The sequence below is a fragment of the Sinohyriopsis cumingii genome, chromosome 3, assembly GCF_028554795.1.
Source record: "Sinohyriopsis cumingii isolate HCF-2022 chromosome 3, ASM2855479v2, whole genome shotgun sequence".
Lineage (NCBI taxonomy): Eukaryota > Metazoa > Mollusca > Bivalvia > Unionida > Unionidae > Sinohyriopsis > Sinohyriopsis cumingii.
Genome location: NC_142963.1, coordinates 75,443,170 through 75,455,570, shown reverse-complemented (window position 1 = coordinate 75,455,570; position 12,401 = coordinate 75,443,170). Strand labels below are relative to the sequence as shown.

The following is a 12,401-nucleotide window of genomic DNA, read 5'->3' as shown; positions in this document are numbered from 1 at the left end:
AAATGTATACAACGAGTGGAATATCATTGATACAGCGTACATATCATACATATATTTTATTTATACCACAACAAAGTTTTCATTTTATATGGGAGATAAAACTGACTGCCACAAACAGCGCACTTTAAGGGAGTGAACTCTTCACAACCCCTCGCATGTATGTACGCTCAAAAAAGAAGTTCTGTAATTATTCATAATTTCCTGTACACTTCATTCATATTAATTTCTATATATTTCCTTTAGCAATAGTAATGAAATGAAAACACAAGGCTGATAGTTAAAATTCAAAATATTTTTAATAATGTGCATGCAAACATTGAATTTGCAGCGTTCGTTATCATAAACAGTAACAGGGCGGCCATTTGCATCTATAGCAACAGTACTATTCGAGCCAGAAACAACAAAATAATGAAGGAACAATAGGTAATTAAACAATTTAAACTTAACCACATTTAATTGATATCGTTTATTCCATATTTCGCTATTCCTACTGACTGTCAGTGTCACTTTCAATAATTCTCTTACGTTTCCGCTGTGTGGGCCCTGTTTGAGAATTCACCTGTTGAAAGAAGTTGACCCAGTTAGAGATCTCGTTCATGTTTTCCGTTAGGTTCATAACAAACATATTTTGTACGGTGATGTTTGATCCGTAGAATGGGTTGCTGATAATCTGATTCTGCTGAATATTACACGTTTGGGAACTTGATATACTACAGTCTGTTGCTGTGCAGTTGGAAATTTCTTTGTTGTGGGGGTGGGGGTTGACATCATCATTACTTGGGTGGCCGGTGTTGCTTAGGTAATTCGAGTACGTCTGTTGTTGTTTTTCAATAATGTTTGAGTAGCTGTTTATAGACTACGTTTTTGTGGCCAGAAATCTGCATGATATCAGTTGGGGGAATGTTTTTTCTCTTAACTTCTGAACCAAGTACTTGCGGCTACTTGCGTTTGTTAATTTCTTTCTTTCTGTAACATTTGCCTTCTGTTTCCTTTTTTTCATGATGCATCCAAGTTTGTTAATTCCAACGACTTGTTTCCTAAACCATTTTCGGTTTGTCGCTGAGATTGGCATAGTGTTGGGCGCAATATAGAAAGGATCTTCACGTTTACAAAAGTCTGCTGGTCTTAGCTCAGCATACCGTTTGTAGAGAGCAAGTGGATCTCTCTCTTTGTTGGTTTTGTTTTTATACATCTTAGGATTAATATCCCTGATGTCTTTGACATTGTCTCCTGTTCTTGTTTCTTTTTTCTGCCTTTCATTGAGTTCAAGATACTCGACGCCATTCACATCTTTCTTTAGTGTAACATACCCCCATTTCAGATTGTAATGTTCAGTCACGTCCCTCATACCAAAATGCACAGAGTTGTTAAACCACAATGTGTTAACAATGGCATCAGGTGTTTCAATCCCCATTAGATTTTTACTATACAAGGCATTTATTTCTTCGTCTGTGATCGGTTGACTCCGATTGGGTTTATTTCCTTTTCCTTTAGATTTTAAATCTTTTTGCTTAGCCCGAAGAGCTTCCCTTGTTAATGCAAAATTTGTGTCTGATCCTCTCATGATTGTACTTGCATATCTCTTGATTTTAAGGTAGCGATCAATGGAGCTGATGATGCTTCTTAAGCTGTTCGGTTCAAACTCAGATCCATCTTTTCTCCTAACACTGAGTATAAAACAAGCCAGATGCTGATCCAATTCAGATAGGTGTATCTTGTGTAAATTTCTGAATTCATTTTTTGACTGCAAGAATTCTGTCACTAGCCTTACATCAACAAGTGTCTTTTTTAAAGTGTTTGCATTCTGCTTACTTTCTATAAATTTCAGTATATCATCAGGCTCATGGTGTACAAATCTGTCTTCCCTCACACAATGATCATTTTCATTTGCAAATGTCTCAGCCATGTGTCTATCAAACTCTCCAATCAACTCACAGTTTAGTAGATTAAATGTTGCTTCATCATCTTGCTCCTTATCTGATGTCATTGTTTTCTTTTTTCCACAGAGTTGCAGTGTTTGATTTTTGCCAGAGGGAAAGACGAAACAGCAGTGTTGACTGAGATAACAGCAAACGACACACTGTGGAGCTCAATAATATGTATTTCCTGGATTGAGCATTGTTGGTTTTTTTGTATACAAATGTTAGTTTCTATAAAAAATATTTTACAAGAAAATCATTTTCTTGTTATTTTTTCCTTTTTAAATGTAATATTAAAAGAAATTCATATCCATGTTTAGAGAGTATAAAAGCTATAAAAACATCTTCACTATGCGTATTCATACGCCATGGGTAAATCACAATTTGATATACCAATACTATATATATATATATATATATATATATATATATATATATATATATATATATATATATATAACTGTCTTTGTTGAAAGTTACAGGAGCTCTTTGGGGCCCAAAATGGCACCCACAGATCATTCGGGATAATAAATTCTCTGTTCATTTTTCCCCCGGTACATTGAAGTCCTATGGGACTTTACTGTAGAAAAGACCAGAGACCTTAACACTGTCAGGAACACTCTTATGTCTGATTGAACGTTTAGCATTAGATGACTCTCTGGGACTTAGTGAAATCTAAAAGTAGCCCTATGGAACCCTAATATTTTTATGATAGCTAAAAAGAAGCCAATGAGTACGAGTGGAAAGGAGAATAGAAGGAGAAAGATATTAAAGACTTACACCTATTCCTAGACAACCATACATACAGAGAGACAGATATATACAACAACTGCAAACATGAAGTCTAGTGTTAAGGGTCTTTTACAGTTTCATACATAAAAACATTTACACAATCATGCCATTGCACAAACATCAAGGGAGAAATGGTAAGGCTATCTTTTTCTCGCACGTACGTATATGCATATATACATAAATGGGCGTAAGAGCAATGGTACGAGCATTCATACAAACATTCATACACTAACATATACACAAGTATATGCCTTCACAGATATAAAGGATGGAAGGGGGTTGTAAGTGTCCTTTGCTAAGACAAAGACTCTCTCTCTCTCTCTCTCTCTCTCTCTCTCTCTCACACACACACACACACACACACACACACAGAGGAAACGAGTTTTGCAAAACTGATGAGTATTCTGTTTCTGGAATACTGCTGGCCCGTCCCCCTGAAAGGCAAATTGTGATGCACGTGAGAAGTGTCGTATATAGTGGCCACACTCTCCATAGCGACGGCACCTATAATACTGATCTTCCCACCCTGTACACATCGTTCGCTGTTTCAGATGTAACTCCAGTTCTTCTATCAAGTCGAGGACATGCTTCGCTCTATCCATTTGGATCAAAGCCACAATAGATGATTGTATCTAATTTTTATAATTATTATTCATGGCTGTAAAGTGTACAAAATATATTTCGTTCAGTCCGGCCTCCGTGACTTGAGTATAGTTTACAATCATACGTATACCGCTGCAGTGGCCTAGTGGTTAGAGAGTACGCCTCGGGTGCGGGAGGTCGTAGGTTCGATCACCGGTCGAGTCATACCAAAGTGGCCGAGTGGTCTAAAGCGCTCTCCGTTACGGATCACTGCTATCTCACCTCTGTCTGCGTGGGTTCGAGTCTCGGATTCGGTCAATGTGGGTATGTGAGAAAGCTTGTCAGAAGCTTCTCAAGTTTCGGTGGTTCTTTCAGGGGTTTACTTGGGTTATTCCTCAACCATAAATACTGGCTGCCATTCTATCGTGTGCTGAAAAATGGCGTTAAACCCAACAACAACTACAACAACAACCAAAGAGCTTACAAAAATGGTACTAACAGCTGCCTCGCTTGGCGCTCAGCATTTAGAGGTTAGTGTTAGGACTGGTCGGCCTGGTGTCAGGATAATGTGACTTGGTGGGACATCATGCTACATGTCTGCGGCATGATGCCCCAGTGCTAGACATCGCTATAAACTGTCACACTGCAGACATTGTAGCGATATAGCTGAAACATTGTTAAAGCTACGTTAAAAAGCCAAATCACATACACACACACACACACACACACTATCTTCAATCTCTCTGTCTGTCTATCTCTGTCATTTTCCACACAAACACACACACACACATACACACATATATATTGCCATAGACTCAGTATTAACCAGCTGTGCACCATAATGAAGTTGGGGTGGACATTTACTATTGCATGTAAAGTATCCATATGTTATCAGAGATGTTTCTTTTCAGATATTAGTGTTACATGTTTAGCTCATTGGACCTTGGACAGCGCAAGAGTATGTAGTTGTGGCGAATCGATTATTCTGTAGCTACATGAATTTCACAGGAGTCTGACGTTTTATCAATAAAAAGTATAAGTACTGTAAATGGGCACAAGAAGTGCAAGCGTGACCCCAACTATCCGCTCGATTCGACTTTTTTTCACACGTCTTTTATCGCTTCAAAATCGCAAGAGGACTGAACAACTACACATATCCATTCAAAAGACTGTAGCGTACCAAAGCATAACTCTCGGATGACCATCTCATGAATCCAATCCAGCGAATTAACCTTTATTTTCATAATTACGGTCACAAACCCTTTCTAGTAAAGTCCATCAGACGAAAGTAATTTGTTCACTGGAAATACAAACTGCTCATAAATAATATTATTAGACATAAACGTTATCTTGAAATTATGGTGGATTCAGACAAGGGCATCTTTAATTATATTATTGTGTCTACGGCATGATGCCCCAGTGCTAGACATCACTATAAACTGTCACACTGCAGACATCGTAGCGATATGACTGAAAAATTCTTAAAGCTACGGTAAAAATCCAAATCACACACGCACACACAAACATACGTATGTGTTGATAATTCGAAATAATAACCATAATAATAAGACTTAAAATGGCCATCGTGTCTCGGTGACTAATCGGATATTGATGTTTCATAAAAATTATGCGGCTTCCAATTGGGTGCGCGAGGATACGTAAATATGTTTAATTTGACGTAAAATCAATAGTATATACCGTCACGCGGGGTCTATTGCGAAGCACAGTCGCAATATGCGGTGTATATAAGGAGAAAGTTAAGCAATCAGATTCAATCCAATTTTTGGAGTCATTCACACTTATTGTGTTAATGTTGTAATTATACATACGTAATGTATGTTCTACATAGAGGAAAACCATTTGACATTTGTTTGGACTATTTAGTGGAAATAGAAATTACTCGTTATTTGGACTATTATGTTATTTTGGAATTGTTATAAATTATTCGGAGAAATTCTGGACAAGGCCATCTTGACAACGTCACTGGTCTTGAAGTGATCCTGATCGTACATTTCCGGTATTTAAATTTATTAGGAACTTTTCATTCGTTTAGGACTTTCATAGACCTTTATAGGGACTAGTTTGGATTTACTTAAGATTACTCTATGTTCCTCTCACATTTGTCATTATAACTTGGATAACTAAATTGTTTGCAAAGTTTTACAAAACTTGTTGTTTTGCTTATTTTCGTTACTTACGTTGGTGACCATATAGTCGTACAATTATCTTATGTAATAAACAGCATGCAAGACGATTCGACTACCATGATTTCTACGATCACATGTCTTTCAAATTTTGATAATCTGAAAATCGATATTATTACTAAGAAAAGAATCCATTTATTAAAGATGTTATAAAAGATCTTAGTATTTCTGGCTCATCTAAACCGATACCGTTGGGGAATTTCCTATTAATGAGATGTTGAATAAATTCCTCATCTAATATAATTTGACGGAAAACACCAAGACAAATGTCAAAATTATTTATAATGTGTATCCAAGAAAGTAACGACCTGAGACAGTACTCACGAAGAAATAAAAAATGAAAGATGGTCCCAAAACTGGAAAAATCGATTCATACAGTTACGCATGCAACACATTCCGAACAATTCTAAAAAGTGACCGTAATAAACAGATCAGACCTTTGTGAAAAAGTTAAAGTTGGGAAGAAAACGATAATAATGATCAAATTCAAAGCATATGATATAAGGACCAATATTCAGGAAAATAGTTAAATGTTGAAGGGAAATGAATGCATAAGTTTTATCCTCGAGGAACTGACTTATCAGCGGTACAAACTGGCTGAGAAATTGATAAAATTAAAAACGTTAAAAGGACTGATTCCTCCTTAACATTTAATATCTAAGTTTTCTATAAGGAACTTCAGATGGGTCGAGTCAATCTTTTGTCCTCTGGTCTTAACCTATAATATCAAGCAATAACTAATTACAAATTTGGTTTCTCTTACCTTGGTAATTTCCCCCTAATTATGCGATCTGCTTAAACCTTTTGTCCTATTATTTATTTGCTAATTGAAATTGCTTATTGGATCAGTCTCATCCATTCTCATTCATTATTCTCTCAATCTCAGCTATCTGTGCTAGTTATGTTACACGCAGAACTGTCATGAGAGATGTGCACCAATAACTCGTGTGCGAACTGTTCTGATAACCTTTATCATGCCGTGGAAAGGCAATCCTTAACCGATATAATGGCATTGTTCTTTGTAAAGAAAAAAAAATTAAAAGATTCTAACTTTAATCTACGGTTGCTTTGTTATTGTTTTTTGTTTTGTTTTTTATTGTCTATTTTTATTTTTGCTTCCTGTTCATAGAAATATCTATTAACTTTCTTCCGTTGTAGGCTGATGAATTGTTGCACACGGGTTGAATGGATCAACTGCTCTTTCATCTTGGCACAAAAGGTCCCGTTTCATATACTATTTCTGTCCGTAATAATATATTTCCCGTGTTTCTCTGTTTTATGTTTTATTAATTTAATCGTGGCTTCTTTACGTGCATCTCTAATCATTACGTGCATACGCTTAGAGTACTAGTGGTTTCTTTTCTCTCCTCTTTTTATTCGCTTTAATGAGTTATATCGAACTCTATACGATATTCGACACAGACTGATCAAGTGAATATACAACACAAATCAACATTCATATGTTATGTTCATGTTTCGTCTGTTGCATTTATCTATACATTCACTATTCCTTCATTTTGTGATTTATACTCTTCCTATCTTCGTTCTTTTGCTTTTTACCGTGGCAGGTTGCATTTTATATACTACCATATGTGAAATGTGTTGTTTTTTTGCAGAATTAAATCAAGAGGCAAAGCATGTCTATCGTTAAGACCAACATAATGGCTTCCTCTGTTATTTCACATTGGGTAACTATCTGATTTTTCCTCATTAGAACCAAAACTGTATCTAGTAAGAAATGTTTGAACTGTAATTATGTTATATTTATTATTCTCCTTATTACAGTAGGTAAAAATGCTTTTACAGTGATGTTGATTGTGTTTCTCATTGTACCGTTCTTGTGATGTATTGCTGAATTGAAGTTTGCCATGTGTAATACGTTTGCAAGTCCAGTGTTCAAAACTGTTTCCATTTGTACATTATGGATATTTTTAGTTCTTTTTTGCACAGGGAAATTGGGCTACAATGTCCAATATGTGTATCAGATTAAGTGTCAAAACAGTGTATGCTACAGTCAAAACAGTGTATCCTACAGTCATAATAGTGTATCCTACGATTCTGTATATAATTCATTTAAACCATTTCTTGAGCAAGACACTTCATCAAGATATTCTACTGTCCGGCTCATTGTGGCGATAACATTTCTTCTTATTCTCCTCCAATGTTATTTTTCCCTACCTTCTCTACTGTTTGATTTAGTGAATGCAGCTGATATGATTTGCTCTTAATTATCATGAACGTTTTTCTTTTCCTTTTTGTTTTTAGTCAAGAATCACTTTTCTGAGACCGCTGATTTTAAAAGTTTTATCAAATACCGCAAACAAGAACGAGAACACATTCGTTGTGCTGTTGAGATATAGAACAAACTCAATGTCCATATGCATTTATTGTGATTTTACAGGGTGGAAATGCCCATCGCCACTGCCTTAGTCTGCTGTGAAATCAAGTCCCCTCAAGCAAAACACCACCCGCATGGTCGTAGTACTATATGTCGTGCACTACTGGTCCCCAAGTAGCATGTATCTTTAAACAGAATCAAACAGGATTTCACGTCATTCTTCTGGCCAAAGTTAGATGAAAACGGTCTGATACACAAATGTATGGCCGTCTCGGGTAACTTCCATATTGGAATGTCTGTAGTGATCGTAGTGGAAAGGTTTATGGTCAGTAGATCCGTTCAAGGCACGCTGAAGTATTTTGTAAGTCTTTCGTTGAACGACAAACACTTAATATCAAGCGTCTTCACTGTATAATTTATAGAACAAAGAGCTAGAACCCCCTATTATTATATCAGATCTATAGTTTATAATATGCAGGTATGTTCGTTTTAGGCAGGCAAGTAGCAGTAAATATATATATATATATATATATATATATATATATATATATATATATATATATATATATATATATATATATATATATATATATATATATATATATATATATATATATATATATATATATATATATATATATATATATATATATATATATATATATATATATATATATATATATATCTGCATACATATACACAAACGAATGTACATACATATATGCATACACATACAAATTGACACATACTAAACATACGCACATATAGGACGATAAATCAGCCATTCACCCGTGACTATCGGTAGACACATTTGACGCACACATGGGTGTACATTGTACACAATTACACTGGTCAACAGTGAAATCATTACTGACTTGAAAAGGCCCTAAGCTGTAGTATTTTGGTGTGCCGAACACGAATATAACCGTGAAAAATTTGTATTGGCTCTCGTTTTGAAGATATTCATATACCTCATTTTCTATGTTTCACTGTGTAAATTTCTCCAGTAGGACTGCAGCAACATCCGGAATAATGATGTAACATTGCATAATACCATCATGCTCACATCATCCACAGTTGATTGCATCATTTTCTGATGCAATGCAATACTAATGCCATGCGGCTGCTGAAGTAAGTTGACGTCAGCAGTGTACTATACATGTGTAGGCCTATTATACTAATGCCAGGCGGCTGCTGAAGCTGACGTAAGCAGTGTACTATATAAAGCCCAATCAGATAGGTTCAGCATTTAAAATATTTTAGACGTTGTGCGAGACAGTTCAAGCTACTGTTACATAAAACTTATTATTTTATCCATTTACGTACAATAAAGAACAGTAATGCCTCAAAAGTGTGTTAATACCGCGGACAATTTTTGCTATATTTGTGGGGAAGTGACATTTGCCAACCAGAAGAAAAGTATCAATTCTCAAGTGAAGAAGGCATATCATCTTTACTTCGGATGCAAGGTTGGTGACCAAGACAAGCCTTGGGCTCCGCATATATGCTGTGCTACATGTACAACACAGCTTTCACAGTGGTTGAATTGCAAAAGGTCATCAATGCCGTTTGCAGTCCCAATGGTGTGGAGAGAGCCAAGCAACCACCTAAATGACTGTTACTTCTGCTTGGTTCCTCCTCTTTCCGGCGGAATAACGAAGCGAAAGAAGTCGAGAATAGTCTACCCAAACATTCCGTCTGCATTGAGACCAGTTCCACATGGTGAGGGACTTCCTATTCCAGAACCTCCAGCAGAATATTCTCTTGATTCATCTGACGAAGACAAAGGTGAGTCGACCTGTTCTTCTCCTGGTCCATCAGCATGCAGTGATCCAGATTTTCACTGTGGTGCATCATCAACCCCACACAGAATAACACAGGAAGAACTAAATGACCTGATTCGTGATTTGGACTTATCAAAGAACAAGGCAGAATTGCTAGGATCAAGACTCCAACAATGGAATCTTCTAGAAGAAGATGTTACAATTACTGCATATCGAAAGCGCCACCAGCAATTGGAGCCTTTCTTCAGAAAGGAAAGTAATCTGATATTCTGTTCCGATATTGAGGGCCTCATGAATGCTTTAAAAATCACTCATGACCCACAAGAATGGAGACTATTTGTGGACTCTTCGAAACTGAGTCTCAAGGCTGTGCTTTTGCACAATGGAAACATTCTTCCATCTATTCCAGTAGCGTATGCTGTCCACATGAAAGAGACATACGATAACTTAAGGCAGCTACTGAATTCCATTGAGTATAACAAGTACAGCTGGCACCTCTGTGGTGATTTGAAGGTAGTTGCCCTTTTAATGGGACTGCAGCAAGGATATACAAAATACATGTGTTTCTTATGCGAGTGGGATAGCCGAGCAAGGGAAATGCACTACATGAGGAAGGAATGGACTCACAGGCAGAATGTAGCCATTGGAGAGAAGAATATCCAACACCCAGCTCTGGTTGAGGCTCAGAAAATCTTGCTACCACCCCTTCACATCAAACTAGGTTTGATGAAGAACTTCGTGAAAGCCATTGACCGGACTTTGCCAGCATTCCGATACCTGCATGAAAAATTCCCTCGACTCAGCGAAGCAAAGATTAAAGAGGGAGTTTTTGTGGGTCCTCAGATTCGAGAGCTTTTCAAAGATGACCGGTTCAACAACTTGCTGGAAGGTGACGCGAAACAAGCATGGAATGCTTTTCGCCTAGTTTCTACAAACTTCCTCGGAAATGTTAGGGCAGAAAACTATAAGGAACTAGTAGAAGACATGTTGATGAAGTATAAGAAACTTGGCTGCAATATGTCTCTAAAGATTCACTTCCTTCATTCCCATTTGGATTTCTTTCCTAGCAACTGTGGTATTGTTAGTGATGAACACGGCGAACGTTTTCATCAAGATATCGCAACAATGGAACAAAGATACCAGGGAAAATGGTCCACTACAATGCTGGCTGACTACTGCTGGACACTCCTCAGAGATGCTCCCGAACAGCTGTACAAGAGACAGGCGAAGAAATCTAAGATGTAGTCAATGACTTGATTTTTTATAGGTAGGCTATTACAGTTGACCTTTTACTATTGGAATGCATTTCGTTATGTAAACATTAATTTCTTGCAGATTACAAAAAAACTAGAGCCAATTTTGCAATTTGACTGTCATATTCGTGTTCAGCACATAAAAATTGATAAGAATTGACTAATTTTATTTCAGTAACATGACTTTTGTAAAAATTTGTTGTCCAGTGTTACCGGTATTTTTCGCAGCTGTTGAGCTCCCGTCTGCTGAAGGATTCATTGTGTGATATGTACAACACATATCCGAATCAAATCCTATGTATGACAACTTGTAAATCCAAGCAGAATAACAAAATCGTACATACCCTTGACATTTTCAAGTTTTGTGGTCACCATACTGTACAGAGCAACTAATCCAATGCGACTTCCGCTCGTTCGCTCATTCGAAACATTGGTACACTTGGTCATGTGACTCGGCTGAAGCTGCATGAATGTGACTATCACATGACGCAAGCAGACACCGAACAAGACAGGTAAGAAATACCCTCTGTAGTATCATTCTCGTTCAGTTACGTTAACGCGTGGTTAGAAAAAAAATGAATGCAAAGCAATTAAACAATGGCGGAAAATACATTTTCGCTTTGTGTTCTTCACCTGGGTACAAGTCGATCCAACAAAGTTAATTCACATTTAAAACTGAACAGAAACTGCTCAAGGTATGCTACATGATCGTTTGGGGCTAACATTTACCCCAGAGAGAAATTCATATATATGTTATGCTTGTTCTACTGAGATTAGCAAGGTGAAATGGCACACTTCCAAGTTATAAGTTTCCCATTAATTGTACATACAAATCCAAGTTCAGAGGTTTAAAAAACAAGATTTTTTTTTACAACACTTGTTTACAAAACGTGGTGCCCCTTTTTCTTTATTTATTCGAAAGTAGTGGAATTAATTAATTAATCAATTAAATATTTACTTAATAAAATCAGAATGACACTTCACCCAACATTAGAAAAATCACATTAAACAATGTTGACCCTAAAGCATAATGCCTATACAGATTATATACCATAAACATCCCTCTATCTCTCTCTCAATTTTATTTGTAACCTTTGACAGTTAGTTTCAGATACATATATATAAACGGAAACAGTAGTGAAAGGTATCAATTGATGCTTGTAAAGAAAGAAACATTATGTTGAATAAAGTTTTATATGGTTTTAAAACTGCACAGTTCCTATGAAATATATGAACACATTTGTTATATTTTAATAATTATCATATATTTCAATAAATACAAATAACGGGCTTGAACTATAATATTTTCAAGGAAATATTTGTAAATAATACAAAATATGTAATACGGTATATTTAATTAATACTGTAATTCAAATTAGATATTTTCATTTAGCACAAGCAAATTTCTTTAACAAATAATTGTTATCTGTGATCGATACAGCAGAGACTGTAAATAAGTTATGATCTGTATGGAGAGATAGTGTCTCATTAACATAAAAATCAATATGTAATATATTGCTAACAACATA

At 36.2% G+C, this 12,401-nt stretch overlaps 1 pseudogene; it reads right to left on the bottom strand.

Annotated features, from left to right (window-relative positions):
• Positions 1 to 487: 487 nt before the first annotated feature.
• Positions 488 to 11,319, bottom strand: LOC149803133 (uncharacterized protein KIAA1958-like; annotated as a pseudogene).
• Positions 11,320 to 12,401: the final 1,082 nt, after the last annotated feature.